Raw genomic sequence first — 26560 nt, 5'->3', positions numbered from 1 at the left:
GGTTTTAACAATATTTTCACAGAAAAATTTTAAAAATACATTTTCAAATTCAATGAGAGGAACCAGTGGGCAAAACCAGAAACCTTACAAAGAGGAAACAACTAACAAACAAAAAACAGCCAACATGTCACATCAGCATCCAGGTCTGAGAGGAAACCATTGAGAACCAATGGATGAAAAATCCTTGATTGACGCAAAAAACTGCCAAAACATCCCAAACCTGCTTTTGAAAGATCTGACCTGAGCGGAAGTCCGGATCTGAGAGGATAATCAAGAGACCCAATGGGTGAAAAAACGTAGGAAGTCAAGAGGCAAAAAACAGCCAACACGTCCCACATCAGCTTTTGACACATCTGGTCTGAGGAAATCCAGATCTGAGAGGAAAGAAAATCAAGAAAATCTTAGTGGTTAAATAAATTACAAGGCAAAAACTAGTGATCACATATTCTACGAAGACTTTTAAAAGAGACATACAATGATCATGTTAATATACTTAAAGGATTAGTTCACTTTAAAAAAAAACTTTTGCTGATAATTTACTCACCCCCATGTCATCCAAGATGTCCATGTCTTTCATTCTTCAGTCGAAAAGAAATTAAGGTTTTTGATGAAAAAAATTCTCCATATAATGTACTTCAATGGGCCCCAAACGGTTTAAGGTCCAGATGACAGTGTCAGCGCCGCTTCAACGGGCTTTAAACGACACCAGACGATGCATAAAGGTCTTATCTAGCGAAACGTTCGGTCATTTCAAAAATAAATAAAAAAGTTTACGTTTTATAAGCACAAACGCTCGCCTTGCTCTGTTCTGTGATGCGCGTTCGTGACGTCATGTAATACGCAATTACGTTGAAAAGGTCACGCTTCTATGAAAAGTCAAAAATGTCTGTCCTGACGAAAATTTTCTTTTAGGCTTTTTAATATTACAACACCCAGGATACGCACACGCAATGGGCATTCTAAACGATAAACTAACACAAAGACATTTTAATATGTGTATATGGTCATTTGTAAACACTGACTCGGTACGGCAAGCGTGACCTTTTCAGCGTAATTGCGTATGAACAGAGCAAGGCGAGCATTTGTGCTTATAAAACGTAAACTTTTTTTGTTTATTTTTTAAATCAGCGCACGTTTCGCTAGATAAGATTCATCGTCTGGTGTCGTTTAAAGCCCTTTGAAGCTGCACTGAAACTGTAATTTGGACCTTGAATCGTTTGGGACCCATTGAAGTCCATTATGGAGAAATGTTTTCATCAAAAACCTTAATTTCTTTTCGACTGAAGAAAGAAAGACATGGACATCTTGGATGACATGGGGGTGAGCAAATTATCAGCAAAAATTTTTTTAAAGAGAACTAATCCTTTAGCTAATCATAGAGCGCAAATGAGGGTGTATGTTTGTTACAGCATAGAGGAAAAACATAAAAAACATAATCTTTCTGTTAAAGGTATAGTTCACTTTGAAATAAAATGTTGGTATGTTTTAGCTTACCTCAAGGGCATCCAAGATGTAGGTGTCTTTGTTTCCGCAGTAGTTTCAATTTTTATATTTTTAGGTCAAACCGTTCTTGTCTGTCAGTCATATAATGCAGGTGTATAGGAACTGTCTCAAAGAGCATGCACAGAGAAGTCCAAATTAAACAATTCCTCATCGTAAGTACACATTGATGGCCTAAGACACAAAACAAGCGGTTTGTGTGAGAAAACGAACAGTATTTATATAGTTTTTACCTCTTGTACACAACCACGTCCAAGTGATCTGAGGGCGCGCGCTTCCTGGTGTGTGACGTGTGCGCCGGAAGTGATCTCTTGTGCGTGTACGTCATTCATTGTTTACACAGAACAGAGATTGTAGGTAAGATGGCTAATAGAAATGGCACTAACTTGCGCTTATCCGGGATGTTAAAAACCGACGTAAAAGAAAACAATTACGTATGGTTTCTTTCCGGCGCTTGCACTGACTAAGCCAGAACGCGTGCACACGTCACACACCAGGAAGCGTGCGCCCTCAGATCACTTGGACGTGGTTGTGTACAAGAGGTAAAAACTATATAAATACTGTTCGTTTTCTCACACAAACCGCTTTTTTCGTGTCTTAGGCCATCAATGTGTACTTACGATGAGGAATTGTTTAATTTGGACTTCTCTGTGCGTGCTCTTTGAGACAGTGACCATAGACCTGCATTATATGACTGACAGACAAGAACGGTTTGACCTAAAAATATCAAAATTGAAACTACTGTGGAAACAGACACCTACATCTTGGATGCCCTTGAGGTAAGCTAAAACATACCAAAATTTAATTTCAAAGTGAACTATACCTTTAACAGAAAGATTATGGGGTCAAGACAAGATGAGAAAGTTTAGCTGTGTGTAAAAGAAAGTGATTGTTTTTTCCAGTTAGCCGGAAAGGAGTAGATAGTTAAGTGATTGAGTGTGTGTGTGTATTGTATAGAGATCTGTTAAGGTATGTGCAAACAAATGTTTAAAGCAGAATAAGTACATTTGATAGTACAGTGGGGAAAAAGCTATGTGAACCCTCAACCTTTTGGAATTGGTTGGTTTTCTGCATTTATTGGTCATAAAATGTCATCTGATCTTCAACATGGCGTGAAACTCACCAAAGATTAGCTGTGTACAGTCTCAGTAAAACATCAAGTGACTGATTCCTAGAAAAAAAGAAAAAGAAAATAATTATTTTGAAATCTTTAACCAAGCAAAGACATTTAGCATGGAGCACGGAGAACATTGAATAGTGAAATGCCCCAGCTGTTGAGAACTGTCTGTCTGTATAAACATGTTTCGCGCCGAAAAGTCGAGAATATCCGTCTCTGCCTCGTCTTTCAAACACAATCTCTTTGACTTTTTAATACTATGTCTATATGTGCATGTGAATCTCACAAAAAAGCAGGTACTCGCACCACTAAAACGAAAAAAATATAGGTTATATCTATTTTGCTTTGGGAATTTTAACAGCTTTACATTGTTTGCATGGAAACTAAACAAATTGACCACAAAATTTGTATTATTTTTAATGGATCTGGATATTTCGAGTAGTTTTGTAATTATTCTCCATCTTATGTGCATGATATTATGCGAATAAAATGCATCTGGTAAGATTCGCATCGTGTAACGCTACTGAATCAGAAATCCATGTAAATCGAGTTAAGGTTACTACAAAAGAAAGCCAAACTAATTTCTAAATGGTAACTTAACTTTAACCAAGCAAAGAATTTACCGTAATAATCGGAGCTCAGAGAACATTCATTAACAGGCGAAATGCCTCAACCGTTGAGAGCTCTGTCTACAAAAACGCAATTCGCGCTCAGTAACTTGGCAGTCAAAAATACCTTGTAAAAAGGGCGATTTACAGGTGGGGAGCAACATAATAGAATAACAGCAAATAAATAAACTTACCTTGAACAGTGACCTTCATTAAAACAGCCCAGAGGAGTGTTGCGAAACAATTCTGTTCTTGACTGCTTCTGTTCAAAAATAGACCGCGTCAAGATGCCCCGCCCCCACGTGCTATTTTTTACAGTCCACGGCTGTTTTTTCCAGGAAGAAATGGGTTTACATATAAATGCTGTAAATTTACCACAAGTAATTAATTTATGGAACATAGACTGTAAAATTACAGGATTAAACTGTTTATTTAAATAACAGTATTTTACTGTTGGAAATTGGCTGTATTTTTACAGCAATTTTTAACAGTGTAGTGTAACATATCTTTTGGCTCTAAGAGGCTCTGTGGTAAGTCACAGTGGCGCTGGCAGTGTGAGAGAAGTTGATTTCCTGTCAGTGCTGTTCTCAGCAGATGCCTGGCTGAGAGGGCAAAGGCAGTGGGAGCAACACTCCATCTCTACTGCCATGGCACTGGGCACTGTCTGCCACCAATGTCCCCTGCCCACTTCAATCAATCACTCAGCCATTTGAAACCATTCCCCTTTGTTTTGTGTGGCCCACCATCTTGAAGTCAAGACTTTTCTGTCCTAGACCTCTGCTTCATTGTCCTCTGTTCAAAGCATAGATGTAACAGAGTCTCTTAACTGCTTCCACCGACAGGAAGTATGCAAAAATTATTTCTATGTTTGCTGTAGTTGCACTATAAACCTTAGTCAGAATAGATCATTTAATTTGACAAGAACAAAATCAAGGCTATAAGGCAGTGTTAGGTTTTCACAGAAAAGCTATAGAAGAGTAATTTTGGCCCTTCAAAAGAACCTTACAGTGAAAAGTATTTAAAATAAAAAAATGTTCTTAGTACATTAAGGGACATTGTATGAGAAAACTGGCCTTTTTTGTCCACTTTTTCCCAGAAGAACCTTTCATGCAAAGTATCCATGGATTTTAAAGGTTTTCCATGTTTACATCATACTGTATTTACATCAAGGGGTACTTAAAAGATTTTAAAAATTAAAAAGATTTGGGCTGTCAGTACATTTAAAATAATTAATCATAATAAATGTCATTGTTTGTTTTAATGCTACAAAAAATGTTTTAATGTATTGACACCCCAAATAATGTAAACGTTTATTTATCATAATCTGTTTTTAAGGCAAAACAGCTATTTGAGTTTTATCAATTTATATGGATAACATTCATAGCAAAAGATATGTGCATATATTTTATATAAACTGGAAAGAGGTGATTTCTGCAACATTCTGCTTGAATAATGATAATACTATTTTAAATGCAGTATACAGTAAATTATCCAGTTGTCTGTCAATGAAATTGTATGTGAGCCTTATGATCTGTAAATGGAACAAATAGAACGTTTGAGAAACACTAGATAAAAGTAAGTACAGGCTGTTTAAAATGTTGTACTGCTGTGCACCTGTCAATCTTTCAGAGGATGAAACATTGAAAATGCATCTGACTTTCAAAAAACTTTCAAAAAACAGTGAAAGTGACTGTAGGATCTAGGACTAATCATCATTCATGTTAGAATAAATGTGCAATATAATTTTTTAAAGCATCAGCCATCAGCATTCACATAGAGTGCTAAAGATTTGCCCCTACAATATAACATCAATGATCGATTCTAATCATATAATTCTGTTCAAGCTGGCGACTCCAAGTTGTCCACTTTTGTGCAGGAAGAAAACGTGTGCAGCTCCATCAATAAATCTCCAACTAAGTGGATTCACGTCAATGCATGAAACGGATTATTATCTTCATCAGGTGGAGAAAAATATTTATTTTCGTTTTATGTTAAGTCACCACTAGCAAGCTTTATGCTCTAGTCATTTCAACTCTGTGAAAAACACTCACTGCATTTCCCTGTTTTCTCTCTATAAATGCACACTGCTCGTGACGGATCCTTTATATGTTAGAGTGGGATGAGTGGGATGATACCACATCTGACACTGTTTTCAATGGATCTAAAAGACTGATGAGTGGTGCTTGTTTGAACAAAAGTCCACTTGAGAGAATTTCCTGTTTTGTGGAGCCGCCCACTCAAAAGCCTCCATTAAATCAGCAAATATGTATCTGTTGTTTGGCTGAATAGCATGAAATACAAATTTAGTAGCTTTAGAGTATCAGAGCTGAAGGAGGAATGTGGAGCAAGTGACTGTCTTGTGAGGAGGTCCAGGTGTTCAGCAAAGCAGTGCATGTGTGTCCAGGTGCATGTGTTTGTCTTTAAGTATGCTCAGAGAACCATATCCATTAGCGTGATATACCCTCATATCCTCCTGTATGATTTCCCTGGAAATCAACTGAGCCACCCAAGACAAAAGGAGACCTCAAAACACTGCTGCCTATCTCCACCACATGTCATTATTAATCAAAGTAAATTAAAAGCCATGCCAACAGCTATGATTTATGAATATATTACAGGGCTAATTGGAATTCTGTAGATCATGTTTGTTATAAAACATCCCCGTGGACGGCTAATGCTTCAAGCATGGTAAGTATAGAACCACATGTGAGAGCATTTTAAGAACCTGTCACTGAAAATCCCATAATGATTGACCACTAATCTGAGCACTTCCTTTCTGTTTCTTTATTGGGTACAACTGTGATAGCTGACAAAAGGCATGTTTTGAAACAACCTAAAATGTTGTTCTGGACTTTGCTCATTTGAGCTGGTCCAAGTAGTTTCGTAGCCTGAACAGGCTGGTCTTTAGCTAGTTAGTATCCAGTGGTATTGTGCAAAATGTGTCTTAAACCTGAAAAACCAGCTCAACCTAACCAGTATAAGACTAACAAATATTTTAGGGAAAATGCCAGTTTAAAGAAACAGATACCAAAAGGAAAGAGACTAATTAAGAGCCCTATGAAACAAATGCATACAATTCAAAGTTATAGCTTATAGCTGGTATAAGTTGGTCTAGATGATCTCACAGCCTGGCCAAACTGGTGTTTAGCTGGTCTTAGAAGCAAACCAAGCAGTGTTTTTTTTAGTATTATTTATATACTAGTATTTATTGATTTATTTAAGTTAGCTTTAAGTTGTTTAGTCATTTTGTTACTATATGTGCTTTTTGTGTTTTCAAATATAACACTTATTTTCTTTCAGTTAGTTGGCAAATGCAGTATTTCATATTGATCTAATATAAAAAATTCTAACATTCTAATATTTAATTTTATTTCAACTTTATTTCAGTTAACAAAACAATTTTGATAGGTTTCATTAACAACAGCATTGATTTTAGGCTTGTACAAGTTGTTGTGTTTATTTATTTTTTCAGTAGAAAAGATGCCAAAGTGAAGAAATAGAGACATACCACAAGACACTCATCCAGACAAGACCCCTTTGTAACAGATGAAGAGACACCGTTCCCTCTCCGCACTCCACTTACAGTGTTCTTGTTCATCTAAATGCAGTGGCTCTTGGCGAAATCAAATCATATATACAAGGTTTGTTTTGATTTTGATTATTTCTTCTATTATAGAACTTTTTCAAAATAAACAAAATAAGTGAATAGGAAACATGCACTGACTGTGATAGGTCATTAGCTCATATTTATTTTTATTTCATATAAGTATTATTCACCTGGAAGGTATAACAGTGGCAGAAATCCTCAAGAACAAAAACAATCCATATGCCGCTAAGGTGATTTTGTGGAGTTCACTAAGTTGCGCACTGACTTAATGGCTAGATACCAACATGCACGTCCACTCTGGGAAGGGAGGGGTTAGAGCAATGAGCGTACAGTATATAGAGAGACATCTTTTGTGGTATAAAAAATTACAGTGGACCGAAGCGGTGACAGAGCACTGACAGCACTGAGGAATGGTGATCTGATAAGTGATGGAAGGCTGAGGAATGGGTCAATGGAAGAGAGGGGCAGGTGGAACGCCTGATGAACGGTATTAATCCCTTTCTCGCCGGCCGTTATCCTTCATGCAGCTCTGGTCAGGAAGTGCAGCCGAATTCAGTCTCGAGTGTAGGGGGAGTTCACAGCTGCCGTAGAAGTTTCTGGTTGAGATTTTAAAAAAGGGAATAATGGACAGCATTCATTCTTGACAGAAAAACAATTGACTTTTTTCTGTGCTTTATATTACACTTAAATACATATAGTAACATTGTTAACTGGGTCAGTGAAGTTGTATTGGAAAGCTTCAAGGACAATTTGGGTTCCCTTTTGAGGGAACTTCTATGCTGCGTCAGCTGCTGACGCTATGGGGACGATCCCTTGCGGAACCCAGTGGCTGAGGAACATGTACAAACCCACCATTCAATGGCTGATGCAGTGTGATGACGTTGCAAGGTTCTCCCCAGTGAATAAGAAGGGCACCTGAGAACACGTCATCAGCTTCGTTGTCTTCAGGAAGCCACTTGTTTGTTTGCTGTGTGAAGATAACTGTGTGTGTAAAGAAAGGATAGAAGGTCAGCAGAATATGGCGAGCAGACAGTTTAAATACTGTGTTCCTCCATGGCCTTGTTTCTTTAACGACAGGATGTGGCACGGTCATTGGATTCGAACGTGCCTTGTACCTTCCTACCTCCGTAGGCCTGCGGAGGCAGCATTTTTCAGTTTCTGGACGCAGCCACTCATTCATTTAGGGAAATAACAGGGTGCTTCTCAGTATTTAAAATGATGCTTCCTCATTTCCTCGCTCCTCCATCCTCCAGCCTGTGAACCCGGAAACCAAAGTGAAAATCAAAGTTAGCCATCTTGAAGGACATCTCAATCCTTTAACTGCACCGCAAAGAGGCGAGAAATATGGAGTGAGGAAGCTTCCAGAGGAGCTGTGAAGTCTTTCTTGTCGAAAAACCTGACGCACATATGAATTCTCTTCCCCCTACATGTTGCAATAATTGTTATTAATGTTTTACCTTTGTAGTTTAAATACACCATAAATATCTCACATATTTCAACTCTTGCTTTATTATATTATATTTATTATGAATGACTTAAATAATCAAAGTTCAACAACATATCTATAGATCCATTGAACGCAGATGCCAATTTTAAGTGACTCTTGAGTGATCAAGAATATTCCAATATACAAATGATTTCCTAGGATTCCTTCGTCCTTATTTTCTTTCCTTGCATCTTTCCTTTGCTCACCCGATTGATTTAATGATTTGCTCAACCTATTCATTCAAAACACTGGTTATTTCAGAAATGCCACTGTGTTGTAGGATACATGTTATGTTGGGATACATTGTTTGTATTTTTTTGTTGGCGGAGCAAAAATAGAAGTAATTGCCAATAGCCTATTGTGTCTAAGTTAGCCTTAAAACTTAGTAATAGCAGCCAATCATTTTTACATAATCTGTGTCATCAGGTCATGTGTGTGATGGTAGAGCAAGAAATTAAAGGCAAATAATTGCAGACTTTGTGGCAGGCCTTGATTGTGGATGCAACCTTTAAGTAGCCTAGCCTATCTGTGCACAAACAGTGTTGCTAAAGGGCTGGGTAGAGATATTTATTTGGGCAAGCCTTAGATAAGATAAAAGCGTGTTCCCATACAAATGGAACGTCACAGAGCCCCCGCAAAATGAAATTATTCATAAGGTAGCCCAACTGCGTAACAGCAATTAGTGATTCGTTCAACTTTTACCTTTGTGGTAAAGGGGCCTGATTCACAGCTGCTGAACTCTTCATCATTCACTGCGATGCATTCTAAGAATCAATTAAGGAGGAAAACAAGAACACTGCCTGTGACCTTTCAGATGGGGAAATTAAAAGAGCAATTCTTGCTTGTGGGAAAAGAATTTAAATGTTCTTTCTCACCTTGAGTGGCAATGCTTACCCTTTAATTAAACGTACATAAAGTGTTAGCGGCTCGTGTTTATCTGGTGCTCCTAATAAATGAACAACTTCATTTTCTCTCCATCGCATGTGTGACTGACTGTACAGCGTGGTTTGTAATAAACTGTTTTCCCATTCTGTCATTCCCCTACCTAGATGATTATAATCTGTTGTGCTGAATGAAATGCATTTTAATACACTGAACTGAAATATTGCTTGTATATTTGTCAAATTAATGTCAAGCTTTTGTGGCTAGTCTCAGACTCGGGCATAGGATCCAACTCGTCAGGTAAAAATGTCGACTTTCCAATTAATCACAATATTCATTTGAACAATCTATATTCTTAAAGGGTTAGTTCACCCAAAAATGAAAATAATGTCATTAATGACTCACCCTCATGTCGTTCTAAGCCCGTAAGACCTCCGTTCATCTTCGGAACACAGTTTAAGATATTTTAGATTTAGTCCGAGAGCTTTCTGTCCGTCCATTGAAACTGTATATACGGTATACTGTCCATGTCCATAAAGGTAAAAAAAACATCATCACAGTAGTCCATGTGACATCAGTGGGTTAGTTAGAAGTTTTTGAAGCATCGAAAATACTTTTTGGTCCAAAAATAACACAAAATAAGACTTTATTCAGCATTGTATTCTCTCCCGGGTCTGTTGTCAATCCTTCACAGTTACGCTGATGGCGTAAGACGCTGATGACGTGTTATCTGGTGCGCCCGAGCTTCATTTATAGACTGAGGGAAACGCACGCTGTAAAAGTGTCTCATCCGCGACATGCACATTTACGCACCATTAAAAAAATGATATCCACGCAAACAATGTAGAATAGCTTGAATATAGCGTGCGTCTCCCTCAGACTGTAAACGAAGCTCGGGCGCACCAGATAACACGTCATCAGCGTCTTACGTCAGCAGCGTCACTGCGGAGTCCTGAACGCAGATTGATAACAGACCCGGGAGAGAATACAATGCTGAATAAAGTCTTATTTTGTGTTATTTTTGGACCAAAAAGTATTTTCGATGCTTCAAAAACTTCTAACTAACCCACTGATGTCACATGGACTACTGTGATGATGTTTTTTTTACCTTTATGGACATGGACAGTATACTGTATATACAGTTTAAATGGACGGACAGAAAGCTCTCGGACTAAATCTAAAATATCTTAAACTGTGTTCCGAAGATGAACGGAGGTCTTACGGGCTTAGAACGACATGAGGGTGAGTCATTAATGACATTATTTTCAATTTTGGGTGAACTAACCCTTTAAAATCCCTAGATCGATTTTTTACTCCGTGGTAGTGTTTCCTACAAGGCTACCACAAAATATTGGCAAGAAAATAACTTTCTAGTGAGTTGTCCTCAAAAAAACTGCACATGACAAGTGTAGTCTGATTCACTAACAAATTACTCTTTCAAACCAGTTATTTTTAGTGAATCAAAAACCTGTAGTGCAACCCATATAGTCCGATATGTGAACAAATTAAATATTTTTAGTGAATCAACAGCACACAGAGCAAAGTTTTACACAGGACATGCAATTTAAAGTTCACAGAGCAGTTTTTGGTTGTCAACTATGCAGTTCTGGCCGTTGTTTCATGTTGCATTTTATTAATCTTGATTTCTTGAAATGGTGCGCTTATGTGCTTTTCCTTGGCAAACCGAAGTGAACAGCAAATGTCAGGATTTTTCTCTAAATAATAATTAAAATGTTGGTTTGTTTGTACCAAACCCTATCTTATGTCCTCAGAACACTTGGAAAATACGACAGTCGCATGGGATCATTCTGTGATACTTTTGCATAGCTGTTTTGTAGCTGTAAGTTGTTCACTATTCACTGCCATCATATAGACAAGCGTGAGCAAGAAAAAAAATTATATCTCCTTTTGTGGCCTGAAAAAGGTCATACGGCAATATAACATCACCAGAGTAAGTAAATAATGACTGAATTGTCATTGTTATTGTGAATTATCCCTTTAATATTTTTGGTAATGTTCTAAAATGAACATTATAATTGAAACTTGCCAAAATTATCCAAAATCGGGAAGAATCAAAATCTTGGAAATAGAGAAATCTGCTCGTACACAGCCAATGGAAAGATGCAGGAAGCACTTCCCTTCCCTATCAGAGCCTTGCTATCATAGATTAACAGCCTGATGGGCAGATAAGGATGTTAACACATAGTTTTCTTTCAAATATAGAGCAGCTTTCAAACAAATCATCTCTTTTCTCCCTCCTCGAATGCATAACCAGCTCCGCGACCTCTTCCAGCCTGGATTAGTTCTACTATCTTTGGGTGTTTAGCCTGCGGTGCAGCTGGGTAGAGGCGGGAAGTGGGCGGAGGGGGTGAAGCCGATATCTCTGGTTCTGTTCTCACTTTTGTTTAGGGAGTTCTCTGAGGAGAGGAAGGTGTGAACAAACACTTCTGTTTATTCTTACCGAACGCGCCATCGGAAATGCAGGCGTACAGAGATTAGGGAGGATTCTTGCTCTCGTCTGAAGCATTAGCGATTTACTACGCATTCAGTGATGAATATCCAATCTTGACAAAAAATAATGCTGAAATGAGAATACAATGTGGCTAATACCCAAGAAAAACAGAGAAATAGATATTTGTGTTTCTTTTTACTTAGGGAATGGTAATTTAGACCATGAAGCTGTTTCCTAGCCGGCTGTGGACCGCAGACTTCCTCTACCCCGCCGTATATTTGGAAGGTGAGAGAGTTTCTCAAACATATCTACACTATACAGTGACAACAGCTAATGATTTGTGAGCCAACAATCTGAAATCCCATCAGTCTGCGGGGCTCCCCTTAAAACCTAGTGTTGGCAGGCCGCTGTAATTCCAAGCAGAGACTATATTCCATTCTCTCTTTCTCTATCTCACCCGCTCGCTTTTTCAACGGCTACTGTTTTTTCTTGCTGTCTCTCAGCCTCTACCTCTCTCTTTCCCTTGTAATTTCTTCAGGTCTGGAATCTAATGCACCCGTAGAACGACAAGTTTATTATCACCGGAACACAGAGAGCTTTTCCTCTGCCATGTTTATCTGACCCATTCCCAAAATTTCAGTGGCAGCCAATCTATCAGTTTATCACTGCTACTTCATCACCGTCACTCCTGGCAGCTAAATACAAGCTCCAAATCCGCTGCTACACACATCTGCGCCATTGTAAAGCTGACATGTGGCGGGCTTGGTAAACAGGGTTGCCTGGGGCCAAGCACAATAAAGCTCTGGTTTCTCACGGAGCCCGGCTCTCTGCAGGGACCACAGCTCAGCTCACGCCACACATGAGCGCAGGGACCTGGAAGTACACCTGCACACATGTACACGCACATGGCAGCGACTCGCAGTTAATGCGTCAGCCTGAAATCATGCCGCATATCTCTTTTGGTTGTGTTTTTGCTAATTGCATTTACCAGACATCAGACTACGGAGCCTTTGAAGTGACATTTGCAGAAAAGAAACCCAAGACGTTTTCATATTCACAAAAAATGTCTAGATGTTCACAGATAACCTTTGCATTCCCACAATTGCATATACCTGTTTTTTGTGTACATCTGAAAGTTGCTTTGGATAAAAGCATCTGGCTCGATAATTGTTTCTGCATGTTGGTTGGATGGCGTTTTGTTGGTCACATGACTTTACTTCCATGTTTAATATTTTAAAAACTTATGTATGCACAATCAGTTACTCTATATATATACAATTTTAACAAAAATAATTATCATTATGTTATTGTAATAGAAAAATGTCGGTAACACTTTACAATAAGGTTGTAATATTAGTTAACTACATTAGTTAACATGAATGAACAATTCTACAGGATTTGTTTGTCTTAAAGTAAGAATTAGCTAACATTAGTTAATGCGCTGTAAAGTAACATGAATAAACAATTTTATTTTTTTATTAACTAACGTTGACAGATTATTTCAATATTATACAGTTTACCATATCATATTTTTTACAATAATAACATTTTCTTTTCAAGGCTTTAATGGGGCATTATGTTATTAGGACATTTGTATCACCCTAACATATTTTGAAAAAATAGTCCAAAATAATTAAATGAAAAACATGCTTAAATCAATCATTTTAAATGCATGGAACAAATAATTTAACTCTTATTATGATAGCTTATGTATTAACAACCAAGGGCATAGTTTTACTTTTCAGACATTGCACCAAACTTTGAACAGAACACGCCTAACCCACCACAGCCAAATGTGCAAGTGTACAGAACGAAGACGCAGTAAAAGAGAGTAAGAGAATGGCTGGCGGCGCCACAGATGTCTGTAGTTGAGTAAGAAGCAGTGGTGGCAGAGATGGCAGACAGTGGCTAAGTGATTAGGGAGTTCTGTGTTAACCCTGCGCCATATTTAGCATCGGCGGGGTGCCGGGCCGGGTGCACACCTCCAGGGCCCCGCCAGATGTTAGGAGCTGCTGTGGCACGCATGGAGAAGCATGGCGGCAGCAGTCAGCACAGCAAGCCTACGATCAGATAGGGATGAAAGCGTGTCCCCCCTGCAAACTCATCTCTTCCTCTTACACACACACACACATTATCGCTCTCATTCTCTTTTTCGGAGTTGCTTCCAGCAGATGCTACGCTAACAAGTGCCCCTCCCGTTCGTTCGACATTAGTCATCTCTTCCTCCTGCATCCACCTTGCTGGGACGCTCCGCCGGGGGGTGACCAAGATAAAGTTTTGACTGGCAGGACCATTTGTTTTAATCAGGTGTTTGCAGACACTTGCCTGACCTCCATTAGTTGAAATTTTAATTGAAATTAACCCCCACTACTACCCCAATTAACCCACTCCCCCAGCACACACGCATGCCACACTGCTGGCATCTGTTCCCGGGGAACCGGGGCAAAGGGAGAGAGAGAGAACCGCAAGGCTGCTAGCACTGAGCGAACATGTCCGTTGAGCAACTCCGCACGCACACTCACACTAAAACACACATATACACACATGTAGACATTCATATACCTGTCTGAACTTGGTTTGGAAGCAGAGGGACAGGAAATGAGTGACAGCAAGGAGTTATCAAATGTGTTTATGTGTTATTATAATGTGTGGGTCATTATTTATTTTTTCCTATATATATATATATTATTATATATATATATATAATATATATATATAATATATATTCAATTCAATTCAATTCAAGTTTATTTGTATAGCGCTTTTCACAATACACATTGTTTCAAAGCAGCTTTACAGAAAATGCATTTCAAAAATATACATACAAAAATACAGTTAATCATGAAATTTAGGGCATAACATATCGCCGGCGTTGGGTCGTCTCTTCACAGGCGTCGAGTCGTCTCATCACAGGCGTTGGGGCATCTGAAGTCTCCATGAGAGGCTGGATACATAACTGGAGCTGACGAACTCTATTTGAGTTATCTCGGGACAGGCGTCCCGAGATAACAACAAAAAAGGCAGATGGGAAATAATTAGCGTAGCTGCTGTTCATAATATGAATGCATTTGATCTGATTTAACTGTAGTATAAAAGGTATGAGATGCATCATGTGAATGCTTGGCTAAAGAGATGCGTCTTTAATCTAGTTTTAAACTGGGAGAGCGAGTCTGAGCCTCGGACAGTATCAGGAAGGCTATTCCAGAGTTTAGGAGCTAGATGTGAATACGCCCTCCCTCCTTTAGTGGACTTAGATATCCTAGGTACGACCAGAAGCCTCGAATTTAGCGATCTTAAAGAGCGCGATGGAATATATGGCGATAGAAGATCTCTTAAATACACAGGAGCTAAACCATTTAGGGCTTTATAGGTCAGTAACAATACTTTGTAATTGATACGGAACTTAATAGGTAACCAGTGTAGAGATGATAAAATTGGTGTTATATGATCATATTTTCTTGACCTAGTAAGAACTCTAGCGGCTGCATTTTGGACTAACTGTAGCTTGTTTACGGAGGATGCAGGACAACCAGCTAATAGAGCATTACAGTAATCTAGTCTCGAGGTCATGAATGCATGAACTAACTTTTCTGCATCAGAAACTGATAGCATATTACGTAGCTTAGCAATGTTTCTAAGGTGGAAAAAGGCTGTTCTTGTGACATATATCATATATATATGATTATAGCTGTTATTGTATAATTTAAAGCAAAACATTTAGTATGATTTTTAAAATATGGTGTTTCTAATAATTGGATTTTATATTGTTTCATCTACCCAGTTAGAAGTATATGTATACGTATTTGAATAAATATATCCTCATCATTAAAAATTTTATTAAAAAAAAAAATCTTTCCATTTAAAGAAAATTCCCATAACTTTAGAAAACCCTTGGTTTTAGGGGATCAAAATATTACTAGCACAATATCAAAACGAAAGAAATCAATGGTGCATATGTGTGTGTTTGTGACACGAGGACTGTGTCCTTGGCTGCTGAGGCATGATTTATGACACACATGAGGACTTGCTGACTGAATTATTCTCAAGAGTGGTGGCACAGCAGGTAGACCCACACACACAATAGCATATTTAGTTCAATCCCTAATACATGACCAGCCGTCAGCCTTCAACCGATAGGAAATAAGCACCACCCTCTACAAGATATCTTGAGCGAGGCTATGTCACCCCGTGAAGGACAAAATTGCAGTGCCCTGAGCCCATACACCCAACCACCACAAAGTCATCTTTCATGTAGACCCCCTCCCCATCTTGAATAGCACCTGAACATTCACCCCAGTCCAGCTTCAGCTCAAAGGTCCGGTTTGAGGGGTGATAGGTACAGATCCTGGGAGGCTATGCCCTTGAGCAAGGTGCTTATATCCAGATCTAAGCAGCATAACAGTAACAGCTCAGCTCGATGAGTTGAATTGCTGAAAATTGTCCCTGTGCACAAAGACATTATATAAATTGTAAATTGCTTACACTATTAAGTGTGTTTGTGTTCAGAATGTATCTCCTACACATCCTAGACAGTACAATGTTGCCTTTGTAGACCTTGGATATAGTCTTTTAGCACCTGCTCTGTCTGTGGGAAGAAAATAATCTACATCCTTACTCAGGAAAGAAGAAATCAAAGCTTGTAATATATGAACCTACCTGCAAATACTTCCAGTCTGAAACGAATCGGCAGCTTACGCCGAGCTGATACATTTAGCGGGAGCAAATTATAGTTAGGATTAGGATTGGAACGAATAACCCAGTGTTTTATCAGCGGGCACATGTTCCAGTGCCGAGCTGCTTATATTTCAGGTAAACATAATCCAGATGCTGTGCAGCAGGGATAGATTCAATTAAGATACCGGACAACTTTGTTAATGCAGCCATATCTTAATACCCCTGCTGCAAGTGGTAATGAATCTGGCTCAGAGAGCAGACTGAAACAGGAGCCGGGACAGCAGCCACAGCTTGCCGCTCTGTCTCAGGTGTGTCTCGGTTGAGAGGGATGCTAACTGGCTGCACTTGCTTACTGGCTAGCTGCTGATTCTCCATGTAATGTGTCATCTGTGCCTGCTCTGTGTGCTTTGCATTACCACTGATGCTTTTCTTTGCCCTACACTGCCTGTGTGCATTTTCATATGTTTCGGGGCACCATTCCAGCTTGTTCCAAAATATGTATATGTGCTATCTTCCATTTATCCATAATCCCTTTTGAATCTTTTTGAAGTGGTTTTTGTTCTTCAGTAACCTACTCAGTATCAGCATCAAAACCATCATCTAAATGGGTGCATTGTATCAATTAAAGCCTTTTTGAGCATTGCTATTTCTCATTGGTGAAGGGAAATTATGATTGGTTCCTTAATGGATTTGAACCTGTTTTTAAATTGGACTGAATTGAATTTTATTAGACTCAGCTGATTCAATCATGATTAATTCTATTGTCAATTAACAGTGTATGTGAAGGCAGGTACAATTGTTATTGGGCTAAACACATTTCTTATAGTCATAGTTTGTGTGTGATGCCAAGCCAAATTGGAACGTGAATTTACACAAATTACATCCAAACACCTTACTGACATAAACATGAAAACTGAAAACATTATGATGAATATAATATTATGAACTGAAAACATTATGATAAATATAAACATTTCAACTTCTTAATTAAAAAGGTAGAACGTGTAAAATGCCTCTAGCTACATTTTTCCAATGACTGTTCAATCGTTTTCTGACTATTTGAAACAAACGATTCTCAAGAATTGATTCAGCAAAATGAGCCAGCCTTTCCAATGCTACAAACTTTTTCATTTTACTGTCTCTAATGATGTCATTTTAATGTTATCAAGACTTTAAATACATTGTACATGCACGTCATGCAGAGAATGTGGCTGTCACAGCCACAAAATGACATTGCCATGCTTTCTCACAGCGAGAAAGGAGCTCAATGAATGTGGCTGCAGGACTGTATGTACTTGGTTCTAATATTAATATTTATTGACAAAAGTAGCCTGGTGTTAAAACAGGCCTCAGGGGCATTTGGCTGGACTTAAGCCCCAGGAGGGCATGCTGACTCAAAGTCTTATTCAGATGATGTGCAGTAGATGCTTGTCCTTGAAGAAAAGGCATTAAAGCTCGCTGGAGTCAAAGAGTGAGAAAGTGAGAGGCAGAAAAGCGAGTGAAAGAGAGCAACAGAGGGAGGAAACAGAGTGACTAAAAAGAGGCAAAGCCTGGGATTCTTCATAGGGTGAATGATGTACAGCACACTGACTCACACAAAAGTGTTTCCACACAGTAGAGCAGACAATCCCCTCTTCAGGAAACGGAGATCAAAGCAGAATTAAGTAGTCAGAGATGTTCCATGCAAATTTGCACTGGCCTCCAGCCGTATATCTTGCCGTGTTGATTTGGGCGTCAAGCAGCGGGGTGTCAAATGCTTGGGCAGTAGAGTTCCACAGCGTTGCTTGGCGGAGAAGAAAATGGCTATATTTTGTCTAAGACTGGAGCCCATTGTAGCTTTTTTAATCCAGGAGGAGTCTAGGTGTTTTTGATGTTGGAATCAGAGCCGAAACATAAAACATAAATTTCGAAATTATCCCAAGGAAAAATGTACTGTGCAAATTCCTTTTTTTTTCTCTCTCTCTCAAGTAGTCCTTGTGATATTAAAGGTGTGGGATTGGAGCATGTGAAAGAATATTGCTGATAGGATATGATGTCATGCTTTTTTCTGTTTTTAATGCATAATACATAAAAAATTACAATTAATAATGTTCAAAATATTTTGTATTAAAGCATATTTAACATTAACAGAATTCAAAATATTGAAATATTGAAAATGATTTTCATTTATTTATTATCGTTTATAATGTTATATCATAAATCATATCTTATATCAATCAAATCATACAGTTTTCACCAGTTTTCTGCAACACTGCAAAATATAAAAAATTCTGTTTGTATTGTGTGTATTGAGTGAAGAGTTAAATCTCCGTAATATACAAATTCGTAGATATACGCAGCATGTGCACTTGTATTTCCTCAAAGTCTAGTGTGACTGCACTATAATATGCTGTTTGGGATTCAGTAGATCCATTTCCTGTTACTAATGTGTGAAGAACAACCCAGTGTTTGGCTAGAAGAAAATGAGAATTTGTTAACAGCATAATGAATGATTTAACCACAGACAGCAAGATAGGCCACTATTCCCACGTACGCTTGTGCCTAATTCATTTGGGCCATACAGTGACAGACCAGGACAGCAGTTAGGGAAGGGGAGGAGGGATGGGGCAGGCTTGCAGCACAGATAGCGGCAGACAGCGACAGAGACTACAGCAAACTGTGACAGCGTGCAGATAGAGAGGCACAGTATGGGGAGAGAGATAGAGAGATACTTAGATGGATGGCGAAAGCAAGGAGGCAACAAACAGAAATGGAGTGCAGATATGCACAGGCGCATCTGAAGGGAAGGGGGTGAAGAGTCCGCTGTAACAATAATTCATTATTTGTCTTGTTTTACAAATGCTGCTCCTCGAGACATTCAATTTATTGTGGCGCGGAGGATTGTCGTCTATGTGTGAGGAGGTGTCAGCACCATGGAGTGCTTCGCCGTCTCCCTGCGTGACAGCACTCCAGATGCTGAGAGGGGGCCGACAGTGGGGGGCACTCACACAGATGCAGGCGTACACACGTGTGAGCACACTCGCACATATACGCATGCGATTGGGGGGGTTGTTGAAGGATGAGGAGCCAACCTGTGTCCAACCGGGGCCCCTTTCCCTCTCAAACTCCACCCCCTCTAGTTAAGCTAGGAAAGGAATTCATTAAAATATAAGTCCTCCTGAACTGCACCCATAATCCGACAGATTAATGGCAGAGCATGAAATCTGCAGTTTACGTTGACAAAAGTTACAAGTTGGGGGAGGGGCGGCAGGGCCCTGCAGTGGATTACGGCGAGCGGGTCTTAATGCGGGAATAATTTGATGTAGCTGCCAATTTGCTGTGCACGCACTCACCGGCACAAATCCGACTTTGCTGCACACTTCTGAGGAAGTTTTATGGGTGAAGAGAGCTCCTTCTGCACGTGGCCAGCAGACCTGATTCTCTGAGCACACACAATAGACTTCAAGTTACCGCACAAATGTGACGTGCGCTATCATTGCGAGACGGATGCTGCGATGAGTCGATTATTGCAAAGAAAAAAAAACTGTTTTTATGTCATTTTTAAATTATCAAAATCCAAATTGTGTCAATGTTTTTAAAAATCATGAAAGAATGACGTTTTGGTGCTTTTTAATGTGGTGTCAGATCGCTATAATCGCCTCAGTAAAATAAGCGGCACGTGAACCGATCATCTGTTCCGCTTTACTACTGGTTATAGCATGAAATAAACACGAAATGAACATTAGAAGGTATGTTGAAAGATACAATACAACTTAATGAAATGTATAATCCTTCATGTAATCACGCAATCAGTGTTTAACCGCGGAAAGACGTCAGTTAAACAGCTTGTCATCCGACGTTTTGATTTACCACAGGAAAGTCATTCAGCGGCTGTAACTTGTTCGTTAGTTATAGCACGGTATAAACATGAATGAACATCATGTTATGTTGAAAGATACAGTAAATGTCTAATCCCACATTCAGTGTCTGAAACTGGTTGAAATAAGAACTTTGGAGAAGAACATTGCTGGAAACTTTAATATATTGTTATTTAGAGACCATTTTCAAGTTTTCACAATAGCCACCATTTATTGTGGGCTATGATTTATCTCGACAATGGTTTGGAGACGAGACTTTCATTCATTGCGGAAAATGTATTTGTGAGTCAAAACGACTTAAAATGATGGGGCAGGTCACAAATTATCATATCCAAAGAAACCTTTTACAAAAGCCCTGGATGTATGAATTCATTTAGATACAGTCGTCCAATTAGAATAGGAAGGGCCTGTTTTAACTCTACCATTCACCTCCACACAAACAGAACTATTTCAATAGGATGGAGATGAGAAGGGGGTGGTGCGACGAAGGGGTTTAGCTCTTTAGCTACAATCATAGGACATTTCCAAATTATCACTCAAAATGACAGAGGAAATCGGCGCAGGTGACCCCAGAAACAATCAACCTCATTCAAGCCCAACACAGAGCCCACCATCTTCCGCCTCCACCCACAATTAATCCCAGCAAACATGTTTGATTGAATCTTTTCAAGCAAATCCTTTGCTTGGGCTTTTGTTAGTTCACTTCTTGTCAACATCCATTAAAATATGCTTTTAATTCTTACGCCCGCCATCTCCGAAGATATGAAGAAATGGGAGGGGGAAACAAAAAGGAAGGGAAAAAAAGTGTCGGCAAGCGATCCCACCGTCTTCAACTTTAATCAACTGTACGCTGGCGTCCCCCCCCCCTCCCCATAATAATATGCTGTTTGGGATTCAGTAGGCAGGCTCCACATCAATCATTCCCCGGAATTTTTTTCCGCGCTGCAATAAATATGCAAATGAGGAGAAGCCAGTCACTGGTAATTTCAAGCTCAGCTCACTAGTGTTAAAAAAGGACACAAATTTATTAATTGCCATCGGCCAAAGGAATCCTATTTCTGTGGGCATTGATTACAAAGAGGCATGAGTGATTATCGGGAATGCTGCGGGCTCCGTGCCGCACCACAAGGGGGACGCTTTGGAGAAAAAAGAGAAGATTATCACATCCGCCGCCACAATAGAAATCCTGACATTACGCTCCTTGGCATGAGACGAAAGGCTACGGTTAGGATAGAGATTTAATTGTAAACTAGTCTTGTGATAAATGACATAAAGATGTGGAAATGTGGGTATACATACGCTGTGCCCATTGACTCTTTGCCCATTGCCTGACTGTCATTCAAGTTCTGGGCTCAGTGAATCCACAACTGGCTCAACTAATGTAAGATTACGCCATCTGGAAATGAAATATTTCCTATAGATGCATAATATTGGGGAATATTGCTAAATGTGATAAAAATGTGAAGTTTACATATGACACAAAGTGCTTCAAAATATATTTCCTAGTTTTGATAAGGAAAATATGTGGGAAATGAAATGGCGTGAAATTCTCGGTAACACTTTATGTCAGTGTCCTTGTTACAATCCTACCCTAACCCTATAGTATTATTACTCAGTACTTAATGTATAATTACATTGTAACAATGACACCTTAAAATAAAGTGTAACCAAATTATCTCACATATTCAACGTGAGTCCAGCTGAACGGGCTGCCGCTTGTGTGTTTACAGCGTACGGCATTACATACCGGTGTGTGTCAGTATTTTAAGTCACCGTGCAGCAGTAATCACTGAGTCACTTTTATGGACACACCAGCATGAACCTGTCAGAGAAAACCTACAGCTGACAAAATCTAAATTGATGTTGTGAGACAAAAGTTTAAAAACAACCACAACGCAGGGGGAAAAAAAATAGAGGGCCAGAGAGAGGCTTCTGTCCAAGACATTTCATCTCCCATAAATAATGGCCGTAAACTTTTCCGGCAGCACCAGCTAATTAATTCCTGTGCTATACACAAAAGGAAATGCTGGGTGACAAATGGTAGCAGGGCTTGAAAGCTGCCAGGTCTGCAAAACAGTTTCTTCTTCAATTTACAAGCAATTTTGCTGTAAATCATCAACCAGAACTGGCTGCTTTAGGACACAGCCTCTGCTGCCACAACATACTAAAACAGTGTTTTATTAATGCAAAAGTGAGAGAGAGACTGTGGTAAAATCTGCTAGAATCCAGATGCTAATCAATCATGATTTATCTGAGGTGAAAGAGACCATGTGCTGTCCATGCTGACATGTCCAATGTAAAGGTGTATTTTGTATTTACATCCACACCAAACAGAACATAAAATCCCAAATTCAAAAATTACATTATTATTATTTTATAAATAGCATTTAACATATAAGAAACCATTCATGATGTATATTTTTGCCACAACTTATGCTAACTCTTGATCATGACACCTAACTGTCCATTTTTTATTTATTCAGCTACGTATTATAGTGCAGAAAGTCATATAAGGAAAAGTGTGGGGAAATGTTTTTGAAAGAAGTCTCTTATGCTCATCAAGGCTACATTTATTTGATCAAAATACCATAACAACAATAATATTGTGGAATTTTATTGCAATTTAAAACAACCATTTTCTATTTTAAAATGTAATTTATTCCTGTGATGGCAAATTACTTCAGTCTTCAGTGTCACATGATCCTTCAGAAATCAGTCTAATATGCTGATTCTGTTCTCAAAAAACATTTCTTATTATTATCAATGTTGAAAACAGTCAAGCTTCTTAATATTTCTGTGGAAACCACGATATGTTTTTATTTTGATGAATAGAAAGTTCAAAAGAACAGCATTTATTTGAAATAAAAAATATTTTGTTGCATGCCTTTACTGTCACCTTCCATCAATTTAATGCACCCTTGCTGTATAAAAGTATTAATTTCTTCCACAATATGAATATGCACCTTTCTACAACAAGGCTGATGACAAACCGTTGATTCTCAGCTGCACTTTGATTAATGCTTTGTTCAGTGTAAAATAAAGCGTTTTGTTGCTCCACACCAAAAACATCTTGTATAAATATCATTAGACAATTATAAATTACAGTCCCCGCACTCATTGCCATGAAAGCCCATTACTGTTATCTCACAGAACATAGTTACAGTTCAAATGTGTTTGTCAGATATGTTTGTATCAGTCTTCGCTGTGGTCTCTGAGCTCGCCATTTGCTTTGCCTGACGTTTCATTTTTCCCTCTAGTTGCCATATTGACGAAGTAAAGACATGAAGAATGCCTGACTGAGGACAATAATGCAACAGAAGTATCATTTAAACAGTTGCTCTCGTGTCTGGATCTAACACGAGGCAAAAACTGAACGGCTGTGTGATGGCACCACATCATGCAGACAGAAAAACGTGTTTGTTTGTGACACAGAGGTGAAAAGGCACTGAAATGAAAGCCTGCCTGACATTATCCTTTTAAACGCAGCCCTTTCCCCTGCTTGAAACACAAATCAAGAACATGTTGTTCCCCTACAGACCAATAGAAGCATCCAAGTGCTTCTCACAGAGCTCTCCTCGGCCACTTGGAGCTAATCAGAGCACAAATAACGGCACATGAGTCTATATGATGGCAGGCTGGAGTGGCCCATCTCCCGCCTAATGTCTGTAATTGAAATAAACAAACACGGGTATTCAAAACCACACTATTTCCCTGCAAATGAAGGGCGATGCTGATGATTATCACACATGCAGTAGAAAACGGTCTCAGTTTTATTCAATCTTTCCTAGTTGCTGAGATTATAAAATGTCCTTTATGTTTACGAGCAGTGTATTGTTCTCTGAACAGAGGTGTGGACAGTGCCATTGTGTGGTGACCTTGGGTATAGCACACGCGGACAGAAGAGCTTGAGGCATGAATAGCTCAGCAATGGCTGTCGAATCTTTTTCTCCCATTGCTTTGGGAGTTTTCCTTCTTGGTATAGCTCTGCAAAAACCAAACAGAGTAAAACCGGCAGCCTCAGTGTTCATAAATGACATTTCATAGATCTCTCTTATCCAGTCATCCTCATAATAAGGTCTATAAAGAAGTGGGGATTCCAAGCCGATTAATTGTTTCCAGCTTTTGTTTTTAATTAATTGCATGGCTACTCAGTCCACGGGACGTTCAGTCAGAGCCGAGGTGAAACGTGTGGATGGCTTTTTAGTCTGCACTGCTTGGACATGCATCGAAATATTCAGCGTTGTAAAATATCAACGTGATTTTACATTGTAATATTTTACTTCTTTCAATAAACTAAATGTCCTACCTTCACATATATATTAACAGCCGTAAGATGCCATTTGTATATGAGGTGCAACTGGACCGTATGGATCTGAGCGGATGTTGATATGCATGCATGCACATTTCCTATACCACACACAGGTAAAATACAACAACAAAGCCACGCACATTCGGCGTACACCACTCAATTTCCTCTGTAATCTGTCATCTTGCCTGTAGTTTTAATTCCTGTTAACTGCATGGTTGCATGCCACTGGTTCATTCATTTTAATGGAATTGAATAACAGCGCCGCATGGCTGCACTCGCACAAGGCCGCTTTAATTGGAATGAATGTTTAAAAATGTGAAAAAATATTCATGCTGGTGGTTTTCCAGAGAAAAGGCCACATTTGTTTTGGGTGACTTTTGCCCATTTCTAAGACCCCGTCAAGAACTTTTTGCATACTTCTGACTAATTCTGCCTAAAGAAATTTAGATATGCAGCACTAAAGCATATATCTGGAATTTGGTGTTATTGTGATCAGCCATCAAACAAGTAATCGTTAACATTTATCAAACTATTAATGAGCTGATCAACAATTAGCTGAGCAATTTTTATCATCGAGAATAGAACTCGAAAAATAGAAAAATATTTTGCCTAAAAATCAAGCTTAGTCATTATTGAGTAAGGTTTGCTGATTTTGCCTCTCCACATCATCAGGATTTCAGATTGTAATATTATAGACCCAGTGGGTTGTCACACTGAAATCAAAATATTTATTTTGAAACTGAATTTATAGCTAGATTTAATGAGATCTTGATTGTGAGGCCTGACCAATCACGCTGTAAAAGTGACGGCATTGCTTTATTCAATGTACAAACTTTCCTCATGAAAATAGATTTTGGGTTAAATAGAAAATATAATTAATTATGTGTGCAGTATAACTTAACAGGACCAGCATAGCCTTACAAATATGATTTGCCACACTACGACACACTCAAATTATAAAATCTTTTGTAATCTCATTAGTGTTTATCTTTCCTCACTCATTTGATATGGAAAAATCATATCGCAAAAGGGCAAAAAGATGCCTGATCTATTCTGCATTTTGATTACTATCTTTAAAATTCTGTCTTGTTTTTGTCTGATAAGCAATAATAAACACTTTAAATGAAACGGTTTACACATTATGCCATTATGTGATCGTAGAACAACAACATCTACATCAATTTTGATTTCTTTGTATTACTCTAGCAAACTCATGTACATATAGCGTTTAAAATATTCACTATTCATTATTACTTAATAACATAAATTCTTAAACTGCATGACCAGATTTGGAAATCTAGCATTTGAATTCTTGACATGCTAGTTCCTTATCCTATCATCTATGACATCTATCTTTCTGATACAAAGCAAAATCATTAAATCAATCAATACACTGTATCTAAAAGTGGACTCAACCAAAGAAACCCCAAAACATACCTTCAGTCTCTTGAACCGATTCACTGTACTGAGAAATCAATCGATAATCTGCCCCTGTAATCTGTGTGAAAAGAAATTTAAGAAATAGCTCTACAGCTATTAGTGCTATCAGATGGAAACTGCAGTGAATTATATAGGTACATATAATTCACTTTTCCAATGAGCCTATGTTGGGAGAAAAAAAAGATCCTGGCTACAGATGGACGTTCACACAACATGATTCATTTTCTTCTTTGTCAGAATGAAAATCATAACATGCCCTGAAAACCAGCTAAAGTGTCCACTGTATTTCATTGGATTTGTGCTATGCACATTCCAGAGCTGAATGATTTAAATAGATGTTTAGTTTTTTTAAACATCTTCCCTTTTTGCAAGACATATTTAAAATGCAGTGAATGTGTTGATAAGCTTTGGAATCAATAACAACAACAGAGAAATCCCTCAGTTGATAAACTATGCATGGAATACACATCCTGTGTGTATTAAGTTACATAAACCCCATCACTTCCAACTGACCACCACATCAAAACTTTGACATTAGTGGGATGCATGTCGTTATTCAAATCAATCTAGATTTAAAAAAAAAAAAAAACGGCATTTAAAAACGCGTTTCAAACATTTATATTTAATG

General features: G+C 38.6%; 2 long non-coding RNA genes across 2 annotated transcripts in view; one reads left to right on the top strand and one right to left on the bottom strand.

Annotated features, from left to right (window-relative positions):
• The window catches only part of LOC306997911, a 110884-nt gene extending 86384 nt beyond the window's left edge, over positions 1-24500 (top strand). The window contains exons 4-6 of the long non-coding RNA XR_013797472.1: positions 6698-6866; positions 11856-11937; positions 23441-24500. This is a non-coding gene — a long non-coding RNA (uncharacterized lncRNA). The remainder of the gene's footprint in view (positions 1-6697; positions 6867-11855; positions 11938-23440) is intronic.
• On the bottom strand, positions 247-3704 carry LOC306997161. The gene is made up of 3 exons (XR_013797284.1): positions 3420-3704; positions 2624-2671; positions 247-374 (listed from the first exon to the last, which is right to left on the bottom strand). It is a non-coding gene; the product is annotated as an uncharacterized lncRNA (long non-coding RNA).
• Positions 24501-26560: the final 2060 nt, after the last annotated feature.

The sequence above is a fragment of the Phoxinus phoxinus genome, assembly GCF_949152265.1.
Source record: "Phoxinus phoxinus genome assembly, chromosome: 4".
Taxonomy (NCBI): Eukaryota; Metazoa; Chordata; class Actinopteri; order Cypriniformes; family Leuciscidae; genus Phoxinus; species Phoxinus phoxinus.
Note: the sequence above shows the minus strand (reverse complement) of the source record. Positions and strands in the feature narration are given on the sequence as shown.